Source organism: Halyomorpha halys, unplaced genomic scaffold (assembly GCF_000696795.3).
Source record: "Halyomorpha halys isolate HHAL.00 unplaced genomic scaffold, Hhal_1.1 Scaffold1124.1, whole genome shotgun sequence".
Classification (NCBI taxonomy): domain Eukaryota; kingdom Metazoa; phylum Arthropoda; class Insecta; order Hemiptera; family Pentatomidae; genus Halyomorpha; species Halyomorpha halys.
Genome location: NW_027108426.1, coordinates 622122 through 636542, shown reverse-complemented (window position 1 = coordinate 636542; position 14421 = coordinate 622122). Strand labels below are relative to the sequence as shown.

General features: G+C 28.6%; 1 long non-coding RNA gene across 1 annotated transcript; it reads left to right on the top strand.

Annotated features, from left to right (window-relative positions):
* Positions 1 to 2482: 2482 nt before the first annotated feature.
* Positions 2483 to 5165, top strand: LOC106688399 (uncharacterized). The gene is made up of 2 exons (XR_001344318.2): positions 2483 to 2658; positions 4929 to 5165. It is a non-coding gene; the product is annotated as an uncharacterized lncRNA (long non-coding RNA).
* Positions 5166 to 14421: the final 9256 nt, after the last annotated feature.

Below are 14421 nucleotides of genomic sequence, written 5' to 3'. Positions count from 1 at the left end.
GCATAGTTTTCCATAAGTAGTAAAGCTGAGACCGTGGGAACAGAGTATCTCAAGAGAAGATTGATATGGGCGATTCCCGAATAACGGCCAGTTATCAAGTCCCATTTTTATAAAATATCTTAATTAGTACTTAATTATTTCATTGTATTTTTTTTATTCTTATTTACTTTTTATTTTTAGTTAATATGTATATGTGGCATGATAGTGCACTTAGATCCCTAATACCTATTGCTCTATTGTGTTGGAGAATGTTTTATTCCAATGAAAGTTTTAAAAAATCATTAACAAAATGGTTTTCCAAGGATCACTATATATTTCTTGTTAGTTATCTTTCCGTCTCGGGAACATGGGCGCACCCAGAAGGGGAGCAGGTGGGGCAGCACCCCCCTCTCTCTAGAAGTAAAAAAAAAATATTAATTTAAAAAATAATTTTTTATCTAATAACTATTAAAGCACTGCTATAATTATATACAATTTTCTCAAAATTTTGGTTTCATTCCCCTTTTCCGAGCTGAAATGTCACGACCTGATTGGCTAATTAACTATAACTTGCCACCCTTAGTTTTGATCCTGGGTACCTACTTGCTCAGGAAAAATTTGGAAACAACTAAAATACTTAATAAATTAAATTCTGCCACAATGTTCTAATGCTGCCATACTTCGATTCTCAATGTCATGGTAGTAACAGGTTAACATTTTTACATTCAAGTATACGTTTTTACTGTAGATTTTCTGGACAACCTGTTTTGTAATATCTTCACATAATCTCTCCACCTCACTTGTTCCTCTTTTGTTTTTTTTTTCCCCATTAGTTTATTATTTTTTTTATCCTTTACTTTATTAGTGTTTAAAAACGTCCAAAACAAAAACAATCCAAACACGAACTACGAGCAACTAATTATCAAAATGATTACAGACAAAACGGTTTAGAGCTTAGGTGGTTTGATCCATGACGTCGTTCTCCATTTAGCAGATCTATTAACATACTCTCAACTATGTTAATAGTTATATACTCTTAACATGCTAAACGTATAAATAATATTTATATTTATCTATTTAACACACTTTAACATGTTAAACTATACGATTAGGGATATTGATACCTAATAATGCAAATAGCACTATACGACTAAATTTATTATTTTTTTTAGTTGGCTTTAATTGAAAGCTTATAAAAATGATTTTAATAAAGTTTTGATCAAGTTAGTACAAGCTGTACGATTTTTCGAAATATGTCCCCAGAACAAAATTATTGTAGTCGATAAATTAAACATGGAAATAAAATCACATAGTCTTTGGGTGTACTCCTGGCAGAACACAAGGTTGTCCGATATTTCCTTTTCCGGTCACCGTCTCACCTTCCCCAGAAGTTTGAAGATGACACCTGCCACTCACTAACTCTCCTATCCTGGACGTGCTGAAGAAACGTCACTCCACTATATTCCCACTTCTAGTGTTAATGACCGTCCATTGAAGTTGAACACTATAATTTTGAAAAAAACAAACATATACGATAACATTTCTCATATGGTGTTGTTTCGGTTCAAACAGTAAAGACACAGGACCTAATAGACTATCACCACTTGACATTGAACAGTCGTAACGTGTTCCAAAGTCAAACTGTCCCCTTCACAAAACCAAAAACCACTCGTTTCAACATATCGCTCGAGTTTTTTTTTTTTTTTTTCACCATGACATCCATCATACCTCTTGTCTACGCAGATATAGCCAGTATTTTTATCTCACCAAGGCAACCGTAACAATTGTAGAAAAAACCCATAAACCTCCAATTTAAAATTAATGTAATTCAAAATGCTGAGGTGAATAAAACTTCCAGTTAGAACATATTATTATTCTATATTTTGTACAACGTTTCTGGATTTACCCTACACTCATGTACTATATACCCTCATATTTATCAACCACATTAATTTATATTGTGAAACTTTGTCGATTTATAAACATATAATGTAAAAAATTTCACTATGGAAATTGATATGATTGATAATATGAGGTATATAGTACATGAGTGCGGGGTAAATCCCGAAACGTTGTACAAACAATAGAATAGTAATATGTTCTAATTGGAAGTTTTGTTATTTCCATAATTCGAATTTCCTTCGATGTTGGGCAGAATTTGAAGCTTGGTCAAAAGATGCGATTGTACGATAATCCATCCTCTAACAATGACCCATGTAAGAGAGTTCATGGCCGGGAATATTTTGATAGGAGTGTTCAATGCCTAAGCCATGACAACACCAATCGGATTGAATATCGATACCAACGTAATCCGATCCTTGAAGCCTCAGTTTACACATTGCGGCGACCTTTCAAGTATCGATTTTGAAACTTTTCCATTATACGTCGTTGAGATGTTGGATTTTTTTTCTCTATATGCGCATAATTGATAAAGGTTCGTAAATATAATATTTATTTTAGTTTGGTATCAACTGCATTTATCTCATTTATTTAAATTCTTATTTTAGATCGTTTATTAAATATTTAATAAGGAAATTCGTAAAGGTTTGTCAAGTACGCAATAAACTTATCGGTATCGTCGAAATGACGACATATCTCTCTTATAAATAACCACGATGGTGGGATGGGGCACAGTTCGTTTCCGACGAGATAACAAAATGCCCTGCCCAACTGGATGTTGTGAGTTATATGATTAAATTATCATTTTTTTAAAATAACAAATAATCTGGTTCTCATCTTTTGCAGAAAAGATAATTTTACATTATTAACTGTTATTGTTAACTACTTATTTTCAAAGTATCATTTATAATTTTCCAATTGAGAGATCGAATAACTCCAATTTCAACTGGTTTCAGAAAAGTTATTTTAATAGTATTTATCGATTTAATAGTTTAAAAATTTTCACTTGCAAAAGTATGATAGAAATAAGAATATATAACAGTTACCTAAGGTGACATAAAAATGTATCTGACTGACGAAACGAATATTAGATTAATGATTTATTATACTGATTGTTTAAGAGCGGTTTATTTTATTATTAACAAAAACAACAATTGATCCACTTTTTCTCTCAACTATTTATTTTGAAATAAACGTTTCGGCCCTTAGGCTATTCTCAAGGAAACAACCTATAAAATTTGTTTTCACATTATTATTACATTTATTCACTCACACGTAATACTATTATTTTTTTTAACATACCTTAATCATTGATGTCATAATTCCTTAAAATTTGTCTTTTGCAGGCTAATTGCCCATATCATATCTTTAAAAACAAAAATAAATATTAAAATAGTATAATAACAGTTCCAAACACATTTTTAAAATTATTATTCACTTACAAACTTTATAATTTCAATATAAAAACTATTCCACAAAACATTGTCTTTCTTTAACCTCATTAATAATATTAATAAAACCTACCTTCAACAGGTTAGGCCTCTGTTATTACTTTATCACTAAGCTTAATTTATTTACAATTTAACTAACGTTCTTTTTTAATTTGTTACTTATAACATAACATTATTTTAAAAACATAAATACTGTATTTTTATTATATTCATACTTTTGCATACCCACTGACCCCACCCCTATTTTTTCAGATAAACATGTGCATATATATGTATAATATACGTATATTTATTTACATATATAATATATATATATATATTTTAAGAATTTGAAAATTTCATCTTATAACCAACATTTTACGAATAATTACATATTTATCTTACTTAAAAGTTCAGATTAATCGTGGTTTCATCCTTTAGAATATGATTTAAAGTTTACTGTATAATTTATATTTTCGGAAATGTAAATTTATTCTAATACAATGTAATTTTTCTTCTAAAATTATTATTTTGTTTATGTGTTTCCTTGACATTTTCAAAATCAAAATCATGTTTATTTTGAACATAATATACCAATGATGTTTTATTTGGGTCCTTTTTCATATTTTTTGTGTAAACGGTATTTAAGGATTTTTTTAATTTATTATTTAAATATTTATAGAATTAAATATCATTTTAAAAGAGTATTTGATTTTTTTAAACTGAAACATTTTCTGATTTACTTTATTGTAGTGAAATAAACTCATTAAATACTCTCAGACATATTTTGTTTTTCTTACTCTACGTTTAAAGATAAAAAATAACAAGTGTGCTTTTAACTTTAACGTAAATGTAAAAAAAATATTTAAAAACGTCATGTTAAAAAATTTCTTAATTTTTTTGATGAATGAATGAATACTAGGACATTTTTACAATATTTTTGAATACCGAACCACCAACGTTAATTTATGTATTAATTAAAAGAATTATGAGTTTTGATTATTTACTTATTGAAAGTTATAAATATTTGACTCTAAACTGTTAATCATTCATTTTTTACAGTATTTAAAAATGCCATGACGTCACAATGCAAGGATGTCCGAATGTTTAAACTTAATTTTTAATTAGTATGACATTATTAATTTCAATAAAAAAAGACTAAAATTATTATGAACGTCTATTATTATAAAATGTTATCTAGAAAAAAGTAATAATATAGATAGGTAGTATCCATAATATTTAAACCAATTTGCTTCTATGTCAGAATAAGAAGTATTATTTTCCTTCATATCAAATTAAATGAATATTTTTTCTTAATTTATAGTTATGTCTTTATTTCATTTCTTATCATTTACTAGAAATTATCAAAACAAACAGACCAAATAAGAGAATTTATTAACTTCAGATTAAGATCTGATTAAATTTAAAGTGGGATTGAGCTTGTAATATTTTAATGAATTTATAGTTATTTAATCTTCAGTGTTAATTATCTTAACAGTGAAATGTTTAAATTTATTGAATTTTTTTGTACTTTATGTATATGAATTCAATTTTATATATATAAGGATTTTATGAATCAAATATATTAATTATAAGTTTTATTATTATTATTTTTTTTAGGTGAAAGAAAAGATGGCTGCTGCAAGGAGTCGTGCAAGACTCGGCAATGTTGCAAATCTAACGACCAGGCTTGTTGCCCTCCGACAAGTAAAGATGGAAGCGGATGTTGTCAGAAAAAAAAATAGTATTACACTTGAAAATTGCTCATTTATAACAGCTTCTCATAGCTGTCATTAATTACGTTTTTTATTATAGATTAATTTTTATCCAGTTTAATAAAAACTGTCTGTAAGTAGAGCATTGAGTTTCATTCCTCAACCAAATCGATTAAAATTCCAGATTAGTACTCCGAATATCGGAGTGTATGTTAATAATAATATTTCGTTATAATTTCAGTTTGTTTGCGTTTTTATAGCGGTTTGTAATGATAAAGTTTAAAATAGTGATTATTTTTTTTTTGGGAATTTATTACGCTCTTAGAAAGCGTGGGATAGAAATTTTCAACGATATAAGGATGTTCTAAAATTTTACTTTCCATCGGAAAACTTCATAAAATATACTCGATTTGACAGAAATTCTAGAATTAGATGCACTGGAGAAAGTTAGATATCAACTTTTTTTTCAGTCAATAAGAAATAATTATATGTAATTTTATTGTTCTCATATTTATGCTAATCGTCTGGCAAATTATGTATAATATAATAATAATAATAATAAGTCTTTATTTATATGTGAATACAAAAATAAATTATTCTTAGGAAAAATATATATGTCAAACATACTCACATATAGACTTTTCCGTGTGGGAGATTAGATTCTTTTTAGAGGAGACTAGCCGAACTCTATAACCGGAGTTGCTGGCATTTATAACTATAACTATAATTCAGGTTATAACATATCGCGGGACTTGGTAAGGAACGGATCCCTAAGATGTTTATAAACACTGAACCTACGGGTATACATCCAAAGGTTAGAACAATCGTAGATGAGAGAATTGCATTAAAACTTATAAATAATGAATCAGTATTCAGAATATTTAGGTTTGGAAGGGCGTCACAGGACTTATGTACTTGGAGAACGAATGATGGTATTGGCATCAAACCCTGTTCGTTAAACCTTTATCATAATTATTATTATTATTGACCGCCACGGGACCATCTTCGTACAATGAATTACACACGGTCAACTATTAATTATCCAAAAATACATATCATTAACACCCGAGAAAAAAGTTATTTGTACATGTATAAAATATTATGAAGAATATTATTTTAAAATAATATTTATCAAAACCTATCACATCCAGAAATTGTCAAGAAATAAAGTGTTTGCATGAGATACTTCAAGTGGACTGACATCAATATATCAATCAAACAAGTGTAAATATCAATATTTGTTTTTTAAAATAAAAACCTGATAACACCTTTTCTTTATGGGATTGCCGCTGATTAATAAACTCTGATTGATGTTTTTTTTTTTTGTTTAATAATTTATTACTGTATACATATATACACATCAAGTAAATTTAAGTGATATTATGACATGACACAAACGTGGAGAATCTACCCATTGATAGAACTCCAAAAAACATTTTTAAAGGAGATGATCTCAAGGCCATCTTCTTTTCAGACGCCTAGGAGGATTATTAGGTAGTGAATGAGAGGCCAGGTTAGAAACGAGTTGGTTTGGGTGGTTGGGAAGTTTATCATGGAAGGATTGGTATCTGGTTCTGGCCAAATCGGCAACATATGGGACACTGAGGTCCTGATGGATGATTCTGATTGTTGTTATAATAGAAAAACCAATTATAATAACCGTGCCTTGTCTATTATATATATTTTTTAAGTTGTTCGAGCTTAATACTGCCATGTATTCCTACAGTGGCAGGAATATTCTCTTGCAGTTTTTTTTATTTATAGATAAATATTACAATCTGCCACAACATTGTTGTGCAATAAGTAACAGTGATAGTTGATTACATCCATATTAAAATAAAATAACATAAGAATAAAAATAAATAAATAAATGAAATAAAAAAATAAATAAAATCCCTCGCTAAATACAAACATAAGGATAAAGAAAATAAACATAATCAAACTATGTACAAGTTTATAGTATTAAAGGTGATGTAAAATTATTATTATTTAAATAAAATAAATTGTATTCAATTAAGTCTAAATACTCTTTATTAATACTTTAAACGTCCAACGTTTCGCCCAACCTGGCCATCCTCAAAGACAATCTTAACTATAAATTTACATCCTCACATCAAACCATTAAAAATGTGCGGGCTGTTCTACTCAGGTCTGAAAACATTGATAACACTCGCTTAGCTAAAATATAATTCTTTCTTAAAAAATAAAAAGTAATATTAATAATAATAAAAATTAATATTGTTTATAAGTAAAGATATATCAGTGTTTAAATTAATTGCAATTAATAGTATTTATATTGAAATGAAATAGTGGCATACATAGACCTGAGCTGATAATACTGCATTTTTACAAGTTGAATATGAGACTGTAATTTTATTGTTAAGATTCTCCTTGAGAATGACCGAAACGTTGTACGTACATTGAAAGTATTAATAAAGAGCGTTGGAAACTTAATTGGATACAGTTTATTTTATTTAAATAATAAAACTAGTCTCGAACAAGTTATAAGATTATATATAAAATAATTATTATGTTTTCTAAGAATTAAAACATAATTGTTAAAATATACATTTATATATATATATATAAGATCAATTTAAGAATATAAATAAATTAACCTTATTAATTTTTTTTTAAATATTTATTTATTGCTATTTACATCTGTACATTATAATACATTTAGTAAATCTGATCTGAAAGTTAAATTGGAGTGTTACAGGCGTGTAGAGAAACTACCCATTGGTATCATTCTAATGACATTTTACATTAGCTGGTCTCATGGCCATCTTCTTTTCAGGCGCCTCGTAGGATTGTCAGGAATGGAAGAGGATGAAAGATTAGAAACTAGGGGGTTTGAGTGGTTAGAGAGTTTATAATGGAAGGAGTGGTATCTGGTTCGGGCTAGATCGGTTACATAGGGAACATTAAGGTATGTTTTTATTTGTGACAAAGAAAGGAGCATTGAGGATTTTACGAAGGATCTTATTAATTTAAATTATGAAGAAGATGGTCAGGGATGCGGTCACAAGAAAACAAAAATAGTTTTCAGAGACGACCTTTGCTCAGGTCAGTTCTCGTACTGATCTGGAACAGCCCTGATGAAGCTCTACAAAGTGGGGCGAAACGTCGGCAAATAAATAGCTGCTTGTTTTCTTGTGACCGCGTCTCTGACCATCTTCTTCATTATATAATTGTTATACATGCGAAGTAAGTTAATTAACCAAGAAGTTCAAATCCTGGTTTCGAAAAATGAATTTTCACTTTACAGAAAATTATTGGGATCTTACAGCATGGGAACAGTGGTTTGGCTGAAGCTTCCTGAGTTCATTCAACTACAATAAATCAGTTTCTACCATTATCCAGGAATGTCATCATGATAAACCAGGCGATTGATGGTGACATCCTTTGGTTCAGAATCATGTACCCATGAACTGATTTATTATTATTTGAAGTAAACAGATGACTCCATTCCAATTCGAAGCAGCACTATCCTCGGATTGAATGGACCGTTACCTAAACCACATAAAGATATTATGTCTATGATTCCCCACAAGACATGAATTGTCAATGAATCATATTTACTATCAATACAGGCATTACTATAATCACACCGCATCCAATAGCATCGACGCGTAATAACTGTCAGTCAGTTTGTCAATGTCCTGACATTTCTTATTCAGGCCCAACCAGTTGCGATAAGGGTATCAACTTTTATTATAAGAGCTCGAATAACTATTTCGAATAAATAATTATATTTATACTTCCTTCCAGCCAAACATGCTTTATTATTTTTTGTTTTAGTGTCTAACTAATATTCTGATAGTATAGAACAATCATAAAAACACTCCAACATTGCCAATGCAATTAATTGTAGGAAGATAGTCTGGGTGGTGGAAAAAATATATAGAAAAATCCAACAGTTTATTGGTATAAAATAAAAACTATTTATTTATATAAAATATAACTATAACACTATTTATTAGTAATTCTTCTCTCCACTCGACTTCATCTGGGCTAAATGAGAACAAAATATAACTATTTTAAAAAAATTATAAAACCATAACAAATATATAGAAAGTTGTATAAAAGATGACATTAAAGCCACCTCAAATTGACCATGTCTTTCTTTCTGACGGAAAGCATTTAAACAAAGGAACAACAAATAAAACATGCTGTCTTGGGTTATAAACATTTATTTTGCTAAGTTGGCTTAAAATAAAACCTTCATAAACAAAATTCAAAATAAAACTGTACTTTAAGATAAAACTAAAAGAAATGAAAGAACTAACAAAATTTACAAAATCAATAAACATAAAATAAATTATTGCTGAACGAACTACGATGGGTCAGAGGCAAGATAGGCCCTGGGAGGTCCGGTCCAAAAGGCCAGAGAGACGATGCTTGTTGAAGTCGAACTGATCACACCTCGGTGGGCCCACGTCTGTACGGCGCTCCAACAATTCACGCAGAAAGGGTCTGGTGACGATTTGTGACTAACTACACAAAGGCGACTAGGTGACTGACATTCATCCGTAGAATGTTGTATTGTTGCTAAGCAAAATAATCCTTAATGACTGTTATTCCAGTATATACATATTACATCACAAGTATAAATCTCATTCAAAAACAAAACAAACTTCTTATGAAAATGCAAACTAAAAATACAAATGTAATTAAATGAAAAAACCATGTTCATTAAAAGATATTTACAAATTGATATCAAATATGGCGTTGATAGACGATATATAAAAAAATGTACATAAACAAATTAATAAAAAAAAGGAGCGTTGTAAACTAAGATAATATAAATTTAAATAAATAGAATACTAACTAATAATGAGTGCAGTAAAAAGAGATTGAATTCAAATGTACCACTAGATTAATGAGAGATTTAATTCAAATGTACCACTAGAGTAATGAAAAGTGAAATAATAATTAATAGAAGAAATAACTAATATGGTAAAAATAAAAGAAGGAAAGGGTAAGGATTAAATGAGGTGTGTGTATTTTGCAACAACAAATCAAAGGTATAGATAAATCCAGCTAAATTAATAGATAAAGGAATAATATAAGATATTAAAATAAAAATAATACAAGTGCTCCCCTGAAACCTGAGAGATATAAAATGTTGTTTAAAACAGGGAACAGTATATGAAATATATAAAATTAACATAAAATAAAATTGACATTAAATTAAAATTGACATTAAATTAAACTTAACATAAAATTAAAATTAATTAAAAAAACAAACATTTATTTAACATTAAAAAAAGTTAATGACTTACAATGTTAAGATAAACACGTGGGATCACCGATTTCAATGAAACTTTTTTTAATGATAAAAAAAATATTAGACATACTTCCGCGGGAGCCTTATAAAAAAATATTTTAAATTATTTTAGAAATTTTTTATATTATCCTTTGGTAAATTTTCTCTGCATATATTTAATGGTTATTATATACCAATCGATTTATTTATTTTTTTGAGAATAAGGACAAAATGTTGTTTATTTATTTATATCATTAAATGAGCTTAAGTATATACAAAATTTTTAAAAAAACCGAAATTCACTTCCAGTAATGTAAACAAAATAATTTTTCATAAGAAAAAAAAATCAGATTCGTTTGTATCGTTATTTTAAAATACCTAAACATGAATTTTCATACAAATTAAAAATTACAAATTTTTGTGCTTGGTTTTTAAGGGATATTATTTTATGTCGATGTCCCTTGTTTACGGAATAAATTGATAACTCCTCACAATGTTATCTAAATCCAATGTAACTGCAACAAATTTCTGCTCTTTCAACACATAAGCAGAGCTTTTCGATTTAATCCTTTTACATATGAGAAAAAGTATTGGGAATAAAAAAAAAATTCACGAACATTATATTTTATATACCACTTTCGAATTTGTTTACGAAGATGTTTGTTGGAACCACTGCTAAGTTTTTTGTAGATTAGAGTCATCTATTTAAAATATTGCTCAGTAGGGCAAAAGTTCGATTAAAAAAAAAATTATTTTTCAATTTCCATCACAATTCCGTTTTAAGGTTTTTTTGAGGTTCAGTCCGGCTAAATTATCTTAATACTATGCTGTTATTGTGGTATATGGGGGTAAAAATACACCATTCAATCTTTTTTCGATATGTAATAATAAAAGAATATTTTGAAGAGAAAAATGAGTTTATAGTGAATCCTAAATCACTAAAATCCAAAATCAATTTCTAAATATTAGGTCAAAAAAAGTCCAAGGTCTTTTTGGACCTACAATGTCTCAGCGTCTGTATCTGTGAGCAGCCTAGCTTAATAACTTAAATTCCTATTAAACTGAAATTACGTATTTAATGCGTGTATATGCTCGGGATGTGACAGCAACTTTTTTTCTAAAATCGATCGACCGGAAAAGCCACTTTATACTTTATAGCATCGATTTTGCAATTCTTGTTTTTTTTTTTTTTCGATTTTCTCCAAAGCAGCTATAACTATTTTGAACGAAATCAAAGAACAATTAAAATATTTTTAATATAAGTTAGGTCTTATACTCATTGAAATAGTCTGACAAGATTTAAATGACTTTTTTTTTTTTTTATCTTCCTCTCTTTAGAGTATCATTATTACATAAGGTATTTAATTTAAAATAAATAAACAGTTATTATTCTTAGCAATAATACACAATGGATAAACACAAAATATTTGAGAATTTTGTGAATAATTAAAGGACAGAAAAGAAAAAATTAAAACATCCGATTTGAATGGAAAAAGTCGAAACCACACAATATTTTCCGATTGCATTAGAGCATCAAACAGTTAAACTGTCGTATTCTTGAGAGGAGCAAAATTTATATTCGTTATTCCCACCTCGATAAATCCTTAAATACGAATTTTTATTTGCTAAACAAAATTACAAATAAACAATTAAAGATATTTACCATTACAATTTATTATTAAAGAACGTTATTTGGGAGAAAGAATTAGCACAATCAATATTTAGAAGATAAAATACACTTCAAAACTTTCCTGTTTTGCTTAGAGACAGAATGCCTGGCAACCTATTTAACGGCCAAACCGCAAAGCTATTTGTGTTGGTTTCTGCCCGTCTGTTCCCACCCACACTTAACTGTGAAATATGGGAAAACTACTAGAAGATAATTGAAGTACAAAAAGTAATTACTTTGGTACTAAGTATAATTATGATTTTAATTTCAGTTCTACTGTTATTCGTTTCTGATATAAAAATTATAACTTTCCTTTTATTTTTCTAGAAAATACACAATTACCATTATCTTTATATTACATTATCTGATATTATAATATTTTTAATAAAATAAAAATATAATCTTTTTTTTTAATTTTCGGATTCACTGTCGTTTAATTAGTCATATTTCATCTGAATTCTCTTCGTCCATCGAACCGCAGCCTTTGGTAGATCTTTCCTCATCCGTTCCTCTTCCTAATCGAATTCTATTCCCTCCTTTATTCCTAGTTCTAATACCCTTTCAATTTTAAAATCCCGTATCTTCGACTACCTTCTGTCCACCTAGTTCTAGATGAATAACAATTGAAAGTTTCAAATAAGGTTTATATATTTTCTGTATATTATACAGTTTATACTTGTAAATATGTATATTAGCCGAAATTGTATCCTTTCATTTATTATTTTTAGTTTATTTTTTATCATTTTTTTTAAGTTGTTATCAGAAGTGTTAGTCGTCTTATGTTTTATGATGTGACATATGGTTTTATTTCTTTTGTTCTATCTCATTTTACATATTCTGTCAATTATTGTTGTTTATTTTTGTATTTTAATCTTAAGCTGTAATGCCTAATTTGATGCCTGTATATTATTGTAAAGGGATCAATCCCAGAAAAAATTAACAATGTTATTATTATTATTAATTTGTTTACGAAGATATAACTTGTACAATTTCAAGCTGTTAGAGATTCCTAAGCGCCTAGTTTCGCGCAGATTAGTGGTGTCATGTTCACATTATTACAATTTATGTGATTTGAAAAAAAGTTAATCGAAGGCCCTAAAATTGTGTAGCTTAAAGTTTTATTTTAAAAAAATACTTTTCGTAATACCATCAAAATTCGTATTTAAGGTTTTTTTTAGGTGGGTAAAACGAATATCAACATTATTTTTCCATAAATAAAATATTTACTTCTACTTTACCTTGCCTAACAACTAAAACAACGCTATTCGTTTCTCTGTCCTTTTTAGCGTTCTAAAAACCTTCTAAATAAAAAAAAAATTCCTTTTATATGCTAAAAAATATATATATAAATCGATTGTTATATGATAACCAGTAAATAAATGCCAAACAAAACCAATACGATGATATATAAATAATCTAAAATTATTTACATTTTTTTTGCTTTGTTTCTAGGGCTCATTGGCAAGAACCAGACACGTTTTTATATTTTTTTGATCTAGTGAAACAAAAAAATATTTTACTAGAATCAATGATCCCACGTGCTTAATCTTCCTTACTGGTGCGACATATAGTGAATAAATGTTCACCCGCCTTATTTCGTGCTGGCTATTATAGTTGAATTGTATTAAGCTGAATCTAAGTTTGGAAAGATGAAGACATTCTGTTTTTTATTATAATTCAGATAGGTTTAATAGTTAGTAATCTAAGTTTTGTGTACAATCTTATAATAGACCTAAATAGAGGCCAAAAAGTGCTAAAAGAAAACAAATTTTAATGTAAACCACTGCAAATAATTAACTAAAATGAAAAAAACCGGGCTGAGGTTTTTCTGCAACCTCATCTGACCAAGGGATTGGACATGAAGGAAAACAGGCTAAGAGTGGAAGGAATGTCCGGGACTAAGACAGGCCAAGCTATTAAATTAATTAATAGCTTTGGTTGTTCTAGAACTAAGTGGCTGCTAGGCCTAAATTCAAATGAACTCCGATTACTAATAGGAGTACTTACAGGCCATTGCAGACTTAAAATACATCTGAAGATTTGTTAAGTAGTTCGCAATGAAATATCAATTATATGAATAGGTTCCGGATCAGGACTAAGCCACATAGCATACTGTGACCGGTGTGCGACACTAAGGTATACTCTTCTGGGCAGAGTTGGGCATTAGCTAGTTAATTTTCAGTTAACTAAGGTACAAACTTATAGAAAAATAGTTGACAGAATGAGTTCCCCAAAAAAATGTAAATAATGTAGTTATTGCCTGTTATTGCCAGAACACATATTTAGGGGCCCCAATCTGTTAGAACGGGATCATAAAATCGATTCGTTATTCCCTTCAAAATCCATTGACCGGAGAAAACATAAACATGGTCATATGTCAGGAATAAGAAAAGTTAAATTAGGTCTTTACTTGGACTTTTTTATTAGAATTATTTGTTAGTTTGTAGGTAGGAGATAAAA